General features: G+C 36.0%; 1 protein-coding gene across 10 annotated transcripts in view; it reads right to left on the minus strand.

Moving 5' to 3' along the window:
- The window catches only part of cadpsa (Ca2+-dependent activator protein for secretion a), a 138,866-nt gene that overhangs the window by 114,002 nt on the left and 11,691 nt on the right, over window positions 1–13,173 (minus strand). The window lies entirely within an intron of this gene.

Here is a 13,173-nt window from a genome sequence, read left to right on the forward strand (position 1 = left end):
AACATTTTATTCCAGGCTTTAGTTTAATCTTAAGTTTTTCTTAAGAACAATCCTGAGAAAAAAGATAAAACACTCTTAGGCAGTATTTTTGGGAAAGCAATATTCTCTTAAAGAGACAGTTCACCCAAAAATGTAACTCACCTCATGATTTACTCACTCTCAAGCCATCCTAGGTGTATATGACTTTCAGATGAACACAATCAAAGTTATATTAAAAAATGTACTGGCTCTTCTGAGCTTTATAATAGCAGTGAATGGCTGTTGAGATTTTGAAGTCCAATAAAGTGCATCCATCCATCTTAAAAAATACTCCACATGGCTCTGTGGGGTTAATAAAGACCTTCTGAAGCGAATCAATGCATTTGTGTAAGAAAAATATCCATATTTAAAACTTTATAAACCATAATTCCTAGCTTCCACTAACTGTCGTACATGTGTTCACGAGAGAGTCGTTCTAGCTGATGACGTAGGATGTAGGCATACACTCTTAAAAATAAAGGTGCTTTACAATGCCATAGAAGAAACTTTTTCATCTAAATGGTTCCATAAAGAGCCTTTAACATCTTAAGAACCTTTCTGCTTCACAAAAGTTTCTTTGTGGTGAAAGAAGTTTCTTCAGATTATAAAAGGTAAGAAAGAGATGGTTCTGTAAAGAACCTTTGACTAAATGGCTCTTTGTGGAACCAAAAATGGTTCTTCTATGGCATCACTGTGAAAAACCTTTTAAAGCACCGTTATTTTTAAGAGTGTAGAGTAAACTCTGGGGAGAATATGCTAGTCTCGCGAGAACCAAATTTTGTTCACAGCAACAGGAAACCAGTCTCCAAGTCTCCAAATCTCCAGTCTCCAAATCCTCATTTTGCACTTCTAATTTGTGGTTGGCGTTTTGTTTTGCTCTCTCCTTTGCGCTTCCGTGTTTGTCACTTCCGTGTTTGTGTCGTGAACGTGCATACAACAGTTTGTGAAAAAAAAAATAAAGCAAAAAAGAAAGCCTTTATTAACCCCCCGGAGCTGTGTGGAGCACTTTTTATGATGGATGGATGTACTTTATTGAACTTTCAAAATCTCAACACTGCCATTATAAAGCTTTTATTTGTTTATTTTTTTTTTTTTTTTTTAAATATAACTCCAACTGTATTCGCCTGAAAGAAGAAAGTCATACCTAGGATGGCTTGGATGTGTAATTTTCATTTTTGGTTGAACTATCCCTGTTTTTAAGTAAGATAATGAGAAAAAAATAGCAGTTAATTAGCAGTTTTAAATAGCAGTTTTATTTTTAAGATTGTTTTGTGAATCCGGCTCCAGAATTACTCAGCAAATGTTCCATTTGACTCATTTAGCAGAAGCTGGAATATGTTTTCAATCTGCTTTGACCAAAGATCAGTTAGAATTTTGCTTAATGCTATAATTAGCTTTGATGAAGAGGTAAATGTGGCCCTCGAACCACAAACTCTCTAAGTAACATAACAGCAACAGACTTTTTCCCACTAAAAGACCTCTTGCCAATTTCACAATGCAAAAACAGATCATATTTCAGCCAAGAGTCCACATAAAACCTCTAGACAACCGAGAATGAGAGACACTGCCCATCTCCAAATACTTCTCATCCATCTGGATAGAGACTCGATTTGGAAGAAATGTGAAACAAGCGTTTAGATTACAATGATTGCCCACAGAGTGCTGCAGATGCTAATGAGTTTTGCTCATATTACTATGAAATGATGCATTTTATGTTGGGAAGCTTGGCTTTTTAACAGTTAAGCCTCGCCTTATTTCCTTAATGTTTTCAGAGCTCTTTTCATGTTCTGCTTAGCCGATATTATGCTCCATTTGCGACACTAAGGTGTTCTTTGCTTTGCCCATATTCACAACACGCAAATTATTAAGAGGCTGAGAGGAGACCAAATCTCTTGTCTCATAACAGAGTCAGGGAATTGATAATTATAGAGCTTATCCTGTGTTCCACTCCTCCCTCATGTGTTTTTTTCCCCCTGCCATAAGAATTTAAAAGTAAAATAAGCAATTCAGTATAATTTTAGGCTTTACTAAGAGTTACAATTAAATACAGACAAGGAATGAGATGGATTTGATGGAGTTATTGTGCATTTAAGAGGAAGTTTTGGCTTCTTGAATCCACTGTGCATGAAATAAATACAAATGATTCATAACAGAAAAAAATAACATATTGACAATAGCCATGGGTGACTCATCACTTAGTCCTTTGTAATAAAGAAGGTTAGTTACACGGCTGGCCAGGTTACCTTGATATAAGTGGCACATAACAAAAGGATGATAGCACAGTGGTTGTGCTATGATAGCAAAACCTGAAAAATTCAAAAGAACTTGTAATGAAATGATATATACTTCAGACATGTTCTAAAGCACAAAAAGGGATTTTTATATAATTAATGCTGCTCAAATCTCATTTTACTTCTGAAATATGACACATTTCCAAGTGAGACAGTATATTGGATAGTTCACAATTTTAAAAGATTCTATATAACGATTTGCTTACAGTTTCTCGTTCATTTTCTTGGTCTCTCTTGAATACAAACATGAGCACACTGTGAATTGTTAATCAGAGGATCAATGTAAACATGATTTCCTTTTAATTTCACCATTGATTTAACTCAATGAGATGCTGCATTTCGTTAATTTTCTTTTGTTTGTCACACCTGACCAGTAAATAGCAGCAGGCCTTTGATATGTTAGTGCGCCCACCTCCAGGGTCTCAAACCATATGGTCTCTGTTTTCAGCAAGAGAGATCAGTGTGTGTGTGTGTATGTTGGATATCCTTTTAAAATCCCAGGTGTTCCTCCTCATCGAATATGTTGCCATGGTCACCGAATACACATGAACACACCCCTTACCCCATTATCCCCTCTTAGGTTATCCAATAGTATGACCTCATAACTATGAGAGGCAGCTGCATTATCTCCATTACTCCCATGGTAACTGCAGGAGTGATTATAGTGGATAGGTTGATGTAGAGCAATTAAAGTGTATCCTCTAAACACTCACCGTAATGTTCTCTCTACGTCACCATGACAATGCGCACCAGTGTTGAGGATCCTACATTACTACCCTCATGACTGATGGCATACTAACATATTTCTCCTTCTATTTGTCCCATATATGGCAGAGACAATAAGAGCAGTATGCAAAATATTTCAAATTCAGCTGAGAGTATACTATGTATAATAGCTGGATGCTAATATACTAGCACAGGGGTGGCGAACTCCGGTCCTGGAGAGCCGCATCCCTACAGAGTTCAGCTCCAACCCTAATTAAAACTCACCTGCCTGTTGCTTTCTAGTAACCCTTCAGACCTTGATTAGCTTGTTCAGGTGCGTTTGATTAGGGTTGAAGCAAAACTATGCAGGGCTGCGGCTCTCCAGGACCGATGTTCGCCACCCCTGTACTAGCATATCACTCCTGCTATTTGTGCAATAGCACACAAACAAGAGAACATTTTAGAATGCACCTAAAATTTACCTTGTATACTAGTAGTATCCCTGCTGAAAAAAAACAGCTAAACAACCCAAGCTGGTTGGCTGGTTTTAGCTGGTCATCAGGGCTGGTCTTAGCTGGTTAGCAGGTTGGTTTTAGAATGGTTTTGACTACTGGAACAACCAGCTAAAACCAGCCTGACCAGCCAGCCTAGGCAAGAGAAACTTTTCAGAATTCAGCTAAACTATACCATGTATACTAGTAGTGTGCTAATATACTAGCATATTGCTCTTGATATTTGTGCTGTATGACAGAAACAAAAGAAAATATTCAGAATTCAGCTAAACTATACCATGTATACTAGTAGTGTGCTAATATACTATCATATTGCTCTTGATATTTGTGCTGTATGACAGAAACAAAAAAAAAAATCTGAATTCAGCTATAATATATACTAGTAGTATGTTAATATACTAGCATATTACTCCTGGTATTTGTGCCATATGATCGAAACAAGAGAACTACTTAGAATTCAGCTGAAATATACCATGTATACTAGTAGTATGCTAATATACTAACACATTACTCTTGCTATTTGTGCCACCCCTGGGGAAAAAAACAGCATATGCTGGCAAGTATGTTTTGATGCTGGGATGCTGGTTAGGTATGCTAAACCAGCATAAACCAGCAAATGACCAGCATAAACCAGCAAAAGACCAGCTTAAACCGTTAAAACGTACCTAACCAGCATCCCAGCATCAAAACATACCTACCAGCATATGCTGGTTTTTTCACCAGGGATATGATCGAAACAAGAGAAGCTATTCAGAATTCAGCTAAAATATACCATTACTCTTGCTATTTATGCCATATGTGGCATATGTAAACGCAGTATGCCAGCAGGCTATTCCAAATTCAGCTAAAGCATATGTATACCTGTAGCATGCTAATATTCTGTATCACCATACTACTCCTGCAATTTCTGCCAAATGGCAGAAATAATATAAGAAAATGCATGTTATTCCGAATTAAGTCTACGTATACTATGCATACTAGTATGCTAATATACTAATGCACTACTCCTGCTATTTGTGCTATATATGGCATAAAGTAGTATGCTGGTATGCTATTCCAAATTCAGCTGAAGTATATACTAGCCAAAGTATACATATACTAGTAGTTTGCTAAGATACTACTGTGCTAACATACTGCTATTTGTGTCATATATGTTATAGTGTAGTCCACACTTCAGCTGAATTTAGAATAGCATTCTGGCATATTACTTTTATTCATGCCATATATAGCAGAAATGATAGTATGAAAATGCTAGTATGCTATTCCAAATTAAGCCAATGTACACTATGTATACTAGAAGTATTCTAGCATATTACTGCAGCCTTTTCTACTATATATGGCAGAAATAATACTAGTATGCCATTCTGAATTTTGCCTGTATACAGTATACTATATATACTAGTACTATGGTAACATATTTATAAATAATAAATACTTGTTAAAAATAAATAAATAAATAAATATGATTCTGTTGCATAGAACTGAATAAAAATAATATATTGATACTACTAATATATACTAATATATTTTCTGTCTAATTTTATTGTTTCAGTATCATTAAATTATTGAGTTAAATTAAAAAGTCATACAAATCATTTTATTTTATTTAATAAAATAATAAATAATTATTAAAAAGCATTTTCTGTTTCATCCAGAATTTTTGGTTTTGGCCTAGAAATTTCATTTCGGTGCATTCCTAATAAGAGTAATATTGCTGTTAATAAAACATACATAACAGACAGCCTAAACTCTGTTGATCTAATGCAATTTGCTTTCAACACCACAGCTGTCATAGCTAGCATGTGCTCTGAAAATCATATCAGTGTTGAATATCAAAGGTGTGCAGTGTAATAATAAATAAACAGCCTGTCACCGGAGACGCTCCATAACTAATGGTCTCGGAATTAATGATTGAGCAGAATTTAATTGGAAACCTTTAATGAATCATTCACCTCTTCCGCTCCATCCCTCATTCTCTCCCATCAGTCCTTTCCTCTTCTTTAATTCTTTGGAAATGACTAATTTCCTCCCTGTAAAGATTAAACTATCATGTTGTTAAACTTCGGGTTATGGCTATTTTACTGCTGTTGGCACACGCTGGTGCAGCTGGAGTGCCCAGGCTGCAATAAATACAGCTAATGACTCTCACGCTGTCTGTTCAGACACCCCCCTTTCTCTGTGATGTGAAACTTTGATTCACAGAAGCTAAATAAAGTACAATAGTCCAGTTTTGTTTTACAGTCTCCATATGTGCTAACAGTAAAACTGCTAGAGGCTACACATATACAACCTCAGATCCACCCTCACACCTGCCCGTTGCTGGTTACTATAGCAACTGACAAAACGCAGACCCTTGTCATTGAATCCATGGGTAGTAATTTACTAACACAGACAACACACGCTAACTAGAATACTAGAAAATGATAGCAAAGCCTGGGTTGTGTCAGTCTGTTAAAACCCTACTTGAATCAGTCGAACGGAGTGGGGGTGGGGACGTACGGGGGGAAGGGAAGCTTATATGATTGAACAGACGACTAGAAAAAGTCCATGTTGTAGGGACGCAATAAAAAAGCACTAAGCTAGAGGTTACAAATGACGCCTGTTGACTTCATTAGAGCTGACCTAAGCCCTGCGCTCAAATCAGAGTGAGGTTTACACACTTAAATCACCTCCTCATCTGTTTAGGAGAGTTTTTCAACATGGTCTGTATAAACTGTTGATCTTTATAGTGCATCCTCCCATTAAAGTGCCAGTCCTCGATGTGACCTTCCTAGTGTGGATGCTGAAAGCATACAATTCCAGCAAGCGCTCTTCCACAGAGAGCTGTTTTTCACAGAGCAGTGTCTCTGCTTCCCTTCACGCTCAATGGAGCATCGCATTTGGTTTTGTTCGACAGGAGAGTCAACATCCCATGTCCATGGCTTTTTTTTGCTCTGTTTACCAGTGAGTGAGACGGAGACAATAATGAGCGCGTGCGGGAGAGAGAGAGCTTGTGGGACAGAAGAAAGGCTTGCAAAATGCCACTCAGTCAGAATGCAAGAATGTACTGTTTGAGTCGTACAGTAAGGGGCTTCAAAATTATACAATTTCAAGTACGTAAAGCTGTGCAGACAGCAGAATGTTTCTAAGAACATACATAATGATCTAAAAATATACTGGATAAAGATCAAGAGGCAAGTGTGAAGCAGCTACTTCAAATGGTTTAAAACTTCAAAAGCAAACCACGTATTGGTTTAAATACTACAAAAAAATATTTGAGTGCATTCGTAATTCTTAAAGGAGAAGTACATTTCCAGAACAACAATTCACATATAATGTACTCACCCCCTTGTCATCCAAGATGTTCATGTCTTTCTTTCTTCAGTTCTAAAGAAATTGTGTTTTTTGAGGAAAACATTTCAACATTTTTCTCCATATAATGGACTGCTATGGTGCCCCAAAACGCAGTTTAAATGCGACGTCAAACGATCCCAAAGGTGATCGTAAACGATCCCAGCCAAGGAAGAAGGGTCTTATCTAGTGAAACGACTGGTTATTTTCATTAAAAAAAATACAATTTAAATACTTTTTAATCTCAAACGCTTGTCTTGTCTTGCTCTCCATGAACTGTGTGTATTCTGGTTCAAGACAGTTAGGGTATGTCAAAAAACCAATCGTGTTTTCTCCCTCAACAAAAATCATTTCAAAATCTGTCTTTGCAAAGTGAACATGCAAAGAAGATCAAACACCCTCAACAAAAAAGGTAAAACAGTGATATAGCACAATTTTGAAGTTGAGGGAGAAAATACGATCAGAGTTTTTCGACATTCCCCAACTGTCTTGAACCAGAATACACAGCATTCAGGGAGAGCAAGACAAGACGAACGTTTGACATTAAAAATTATATAAATTATATTATTTTTATGAAAATAACCGATCGTTTCGCTAGATAAGACCCTTCTTCCTCAGCTGGGATCGTTTACAACCGCATTTGGGATCGTTTGAAGCCGCATTTAAACTGCATTTTGGAAGTTCAAACTCGGGGCACCATATCAGTCCATTATATGGAGAAAAAAAATGCAGAAGTGTTTTCCTCAAAAAACATAATTTCTTTACTACTGAAGAAAGAAAGACATGAACATCTTGGATGACAAGGGGGGTGAGTACATTATCTGTAAGTTGTTGTTCTGGAAGTGGACTTCTCCTTCAACTGATTTTTACTTCAAATGCTGTCTGTCATTGTTTAAAGTCAACATGTCATTCTCAACCCCTAATGTTACATGTTTCTGAGTAAAACTGAATATTCTGGCATAATATGGTACGGTGGGACTTGATTTCATACCAGAATGATCAGACAGTTGGAGGGGAGGGACCAAAAAATAAAAAGGGTTGGTGATGCTCACATGAAAAGGAAGGTTGTTTCAAAAGCAGAGCAAGGTATTGCATTTTGGAAGGTTACAAAGACATAAAATAAAGTGAATTTTAAACAACTAAAGGGTGTTAGACATGATGTGGAGTAGAGTAAATTCACTGGAAATCATGGCTTCACAGGGTTTATTGCTTTTATAAAACTTAATTCACTTAATTCATTTTTAAACAATTTCTTTGACTCAGTAATACTAATAGCAGAATGGCTGCCAAGCAACACACAGAAACAGTGGTGCAGCAGTTCTGAGGTAATGAGATCACAGGTGTATGTTTATGGAGTAATTTACAATGCCTTCAAACACAGCACAACCAATCATAATCAACCGGAACCGGATCTGTTTTATGAATTAAATTTAAATTCAGAATAACATTTAATGACAAATTGTGTACCATAAATTTTAATTTCCTGTTGACCTTACCTGATATTGTGACCATAGGCGCCGACCCGAGTGCCCACAGGAAAAACCTGAGATATACACTCTAAAAAATGCTGGGTTTTTTTTTTTTTAACCCAAATGCTGGTTTCAGCATGTTCAGTCATTTTATTGGGGTGTGGTTTTAATATTTTTTTTACCCAGGTGTTGGGTGGGTTTTCTATAACTAAGTTGCTGGGTCATTTTAACGCTGGCCCTTCATCGGCTCAGATTTCAGCGACACACTGGCATGAGAATTAGCACCATTTCGGTAAAAAGCGATTGCAGAGAAAGGTTAAATACACTAAAATTCTACTTTTAAATGTTACCCTTTTTTTATGTCTAAAATGCTTGTTAAATGAGTTTAAATGTACGTAATATTGTAAACTATGCTGTATTCAACCAAATAAATTCAATTTGTCTTATATTTTGTCCATGTGTTCTTGCTTAATAATAAATGTTCATCTTTTGATTATTACTGTTGCCTCTAGTAATTCTGTGTGTGTTTTTATAAGTTCCAGTCCATTTTAAACCAGCAATATAATCATTTTTAAACAATAGTTGACTTAAATAAAATAACCCAGCATGTTTGGTAAAAACATTTAACCCAGCCAGCTGGGTTAAATATTCTGTCCAATATTTACCCAGCGCTGGGTTGGCAAATAACCCAAGTTGGGTTGTTTTTAACCCAGCATTTAGAGTGTAGTCACTATCATATTGGCAAACTATACAATGCATATTTGTGGAAAGCATCAAAAGTTTTCTATTTGCATTGTGTTTATTGCTGCATTGCTGCATTTGTCCAGTGCTGAGTCTTGCAAGCTTGCGAATCCTCTCATTATATCAAAACTTCATGAGATAGTGATGAACTAAGACAAGGGACAGTTTTTTAGTGATTATAAAAGGAGTCCTCGTTGTGTACATTCTAGGCTACACTCTTTAAAAAAAGGTGCTTCACGATGCCATAGAATAACGTTTTTTGTCTAAATGGTTCCATAAAGAATCTTTAACATCTGAAGAACCTTCTTGTGGCAAAAGAAGTTCTTCAGATTATGAAAAGGTAAGAAAGAGATGGTTCTTTAAAGAACCTTTGACTGAAAGTTTCTTTATGGAACCAAAAATGGTTCTTCTATGGCATCGCTGTGAAGAACCTTTGAAGCACCTTTATTTTTAAGAGTGTATATACACTAAAAACAACAATTTTTGGGTTATTTGGCAACCCAGTGCTGGGTTAATATTGGACAGAACACATGCAGGGTTATTTTGACCCAGCTTGTTGGGTTTTATACATTAACCCATTTGCTGGACTGTTTTTTGTCAGTCAACCTATTGAAGGTTTTCCATTTTAAATAATAAAAATGCAATCTAAAATCTGTATATATGTATAGGACAAGAACATATATACAGTTCACATACAATATTTCTTATCCAATGTCAAGTCAGTCTTTTACAATCATAAAATGTTCAAAAACATTCAGTAAAGGTTTTAGGATGTGACAGGAGCAGCAAGAGCAGACAATGGGAAAGGCTGTGGGAAGAAAACTGCTATTAGTAGGTTTATCAGTAGGCTCATGACTTATATTCATGTTTGAAAAGTTACATCAAAAACAGCTTTGCCACCTTGTCTGTCTGATTTTTGTGACCTTGGACCACAAATCCAGTCATAAAGGTCAATTTTTTAAACTTGAGATTTATGCATCATCTGAAAGCTGAGATAAATAAGCTTTCCACTGATGTATGCTTTGTTAGAATAGGACACCATTTGGCTGAGATACAACTATTTGAAAATCTGGAATCTGAGGGTGCAGAAGTATCAAAATAGTGAGAAAATCGCCTTTAAAGTTGTCAAAATGAAGTTCTTAGCAATGCATATTACTAATCAAAAAGTAAGTTTTGATATATTTATGATAGGAAATTTACAAAATACTTTACTTGATATCCTAATGATTTTAGCATAAAAAATAATTTGTCGAAATATGAACTATGTGAGACTACAGATGTTTCCTGTTTATACAATAATAATTTGATAGGAAAACAATGTAATACATACCTTAATTTCATTCATGAAGTTTCCCATCAGTCAAGTTTTCTCTCAGGACAGAACACAAAATGACAGCTGACAAATGTATCCAGTTTTAACCGATTTGGCATAGACTACCCAGCATTGGGTTACACTGACCCAGCGCTGGGTAGGTATGTAAGGGAGTTCATCATTTGTACTGACAGTAAAATGACCCAGCAGCTGAGTAACAGAAAAACTATCTACCAACTGGGTAAAAATATAAAAAATAATCCAACAAAATGACCTAACAGGCTGATCCCAGCATTTGGGTTAAAAAAAAATAACCCAGCATTTTTTAGAGTGTATAATCTATTTAGAATTTGTATAAAACTTTTGTTTTTTGGCCACATGCATGCCACAAAGTTTTGGAAATGACATGCACATATTTATGCAGGATTCACACTCGAAAAAGCAATAGACAGGACAAAAATATACATGAAAATGTATGTACATTGAGGTTAGTGCAAACTCACTAATTTCTGAAGCACTCTCAGTATTTAATTCTGGAACCAGGCCTGGATAAAACTCTGTTTGAGCCGTTTTCATTATCAGTAGTTATCAGTAGCTCATATTTAGGCCATCGCACAGAGTATTATGTGGCAGTAGGCTATGCTTCAAAGTTTGAAAAAAGAAGCAGGATATTTGTTAGTTTTCTCAGTGAAACTCTCTACAGTAGAGTAAACATTATGCACACAGGCTTCATCCAATACTTCTTGCATCTCCTCTTATGTGTAGATTATTAGGGTTTATTTAGCGTTAAGCACTGCTTTCAACAGCTTTGACAAGTAATAAACAACTGCCGGCCAATGTTAACTTTATTTTAATCAAAACACAAAACATTATTTACCCCATCTGCATCTGCACGGCGCCCGTTACACATTTCCCCTAGTGTTAACGTCAGTATTTATGACAGTTGGATGTCTTACTACTTGACTCTTGGCAATGCATTTTGCAGTCCATGTGTTTCTGTTCGCGAATTGTATTTTTCATCAAGCGCACCATCGCACAGAGAAAACAAACACCAGCTATAGGCCTAGTTTAACACTGATTGATGAGCCTTATATTTGGTTAAGAATATATTTAAGTGCAAATATATTTGTTACAGAGGTTGGGTACCCACCAGCAGAAACATAAATCGGTGCCTATGATTGTGACAGAGTGTCAAAAGTGAGCTGATTTTAATGCAAATTGAAACATTTTTTGTTTTTCATTGATAAAACACATCTCTGTGGAAGCCTGTTACCTCCTCGGAGAAAAAATAACTAAAGCTGGAATTGCAAGATAAAGTCACAACTGCACTACCATTCAACAAGGTTTTATTTCAGCTAGGATGCATTAAAGTGATCATAAGTGAGTAAAGACTTTCACATTGCTGGTGAATGAATGGTGTTCTTTTAGAACAAAAAAAAAATGTCACAGGTTTCCACAAAAACATTAAGCAGCACAACTGTTTTATATTTATAATATAGATAAAATATGTGTCTGGAGCAACAAATCAGCATATTAAAATGATTTCTGAAGGATGTGACACTGAAGACTGTAGTAATGATATTGAAAATTCAGCTTTTGCCATCAGAGGAATAAATGACATTTTAAAATATATTAAAATAAAACAGTTATTTTAAATTGTAATATTATTTTGTCAACCCTGGAATACAGTACATCTTAATACATGCAGTTTATAAAAATACTAAAGAAATGTTTTAGTCTGAATGTACAGCAACATTTGTGCGTCATTTATTTACGCTGTGCGCACTTAAAAGACTGCCTGTCATTGTTAGTGTATCCTTTTGACTTTATGATGGAATGTGCCTATTCGTGTGTGTGTGTGTGTGTGTGTGTGTGTTTTGTGTTCCCCAGGTGCCCACTGGGCTCATGTTGATTGCGTGGGAATGGCGGGCTGGGGTTTCTCTCTGAGAACAGATTCCCATTAGTGATCAGTGAGCCCGGGGTAGAGAGACATGCTGCTTTCATGTCCCTTGAGTCTCTGCCTGTCTGTCTTTCTCTCTCTGTCTTTCTTTTCATGTCTTCTGGATGTTATGTTCAGTTTATGAGCAGTGCAGCCTGTGTTCCTGCATTGACGGCTGACAGCACAGCAAGCGCTCCAGACTTCTAACTTTGACTGAGTGTTCATTGAAAGGTAATTGTATAATATTGTGTTGTCATTAATACACTGCATTCCCTGTGTGTAAAGCAGACACTGAACTATTTGTCATTTTATTTCTTTGTTTATGACTTGACAGCTTTATATGGAAGTCTTGCTTTCAGAGCAAAAAATAAGGTAATTCATATTTCACATTTGCATCTTTATTTATCATTACTGCAACTTTTTCACAGTGACTTTGTATCTTACAATTGCGACTTCATATTCACATTTGCATCTTCACTACTCATTATTGCGACTTCGTATTTCACATTTGCATCTATTTCTCGTAATTGCAAATTTATATCACACAACTGTGACTTAATATCTTACAATTGCAACTTCATATTTCACATTTGCACCCTTATTTCTCATAACTCCAACTTTCTCACAACTCTGCCTAAATATCTACAACTGTGACTTCATGTTTCTCAATTGGATCTTTATTTCTCACAATTGCAATTCTATGTCTCACGACCGTGACATAATGTCGTACAATTACAACTTTATATTTCATATTTTCATATACACTTCTTATTCACATTTGCATCTTCATTTCTCATAATTGCGACTTCGTATTTCACATTTGCGTCTATTTCTCGTAACTGCACCTATATTTCTC

Source organism: Labeo rohita, chromosome 11, assembly GCF_022985175.1.
Source record: "Labeo rohita strain BAU-BD-2019 chromosome 11, IGBB_LRoh.1.0, whole genome shotgun sequence".
NCBI lineage: Eukaryota > Metazoa > Chordata > Actinopteri > Cypriniformes > Cyprinidae > Labeo > Labeo rohita.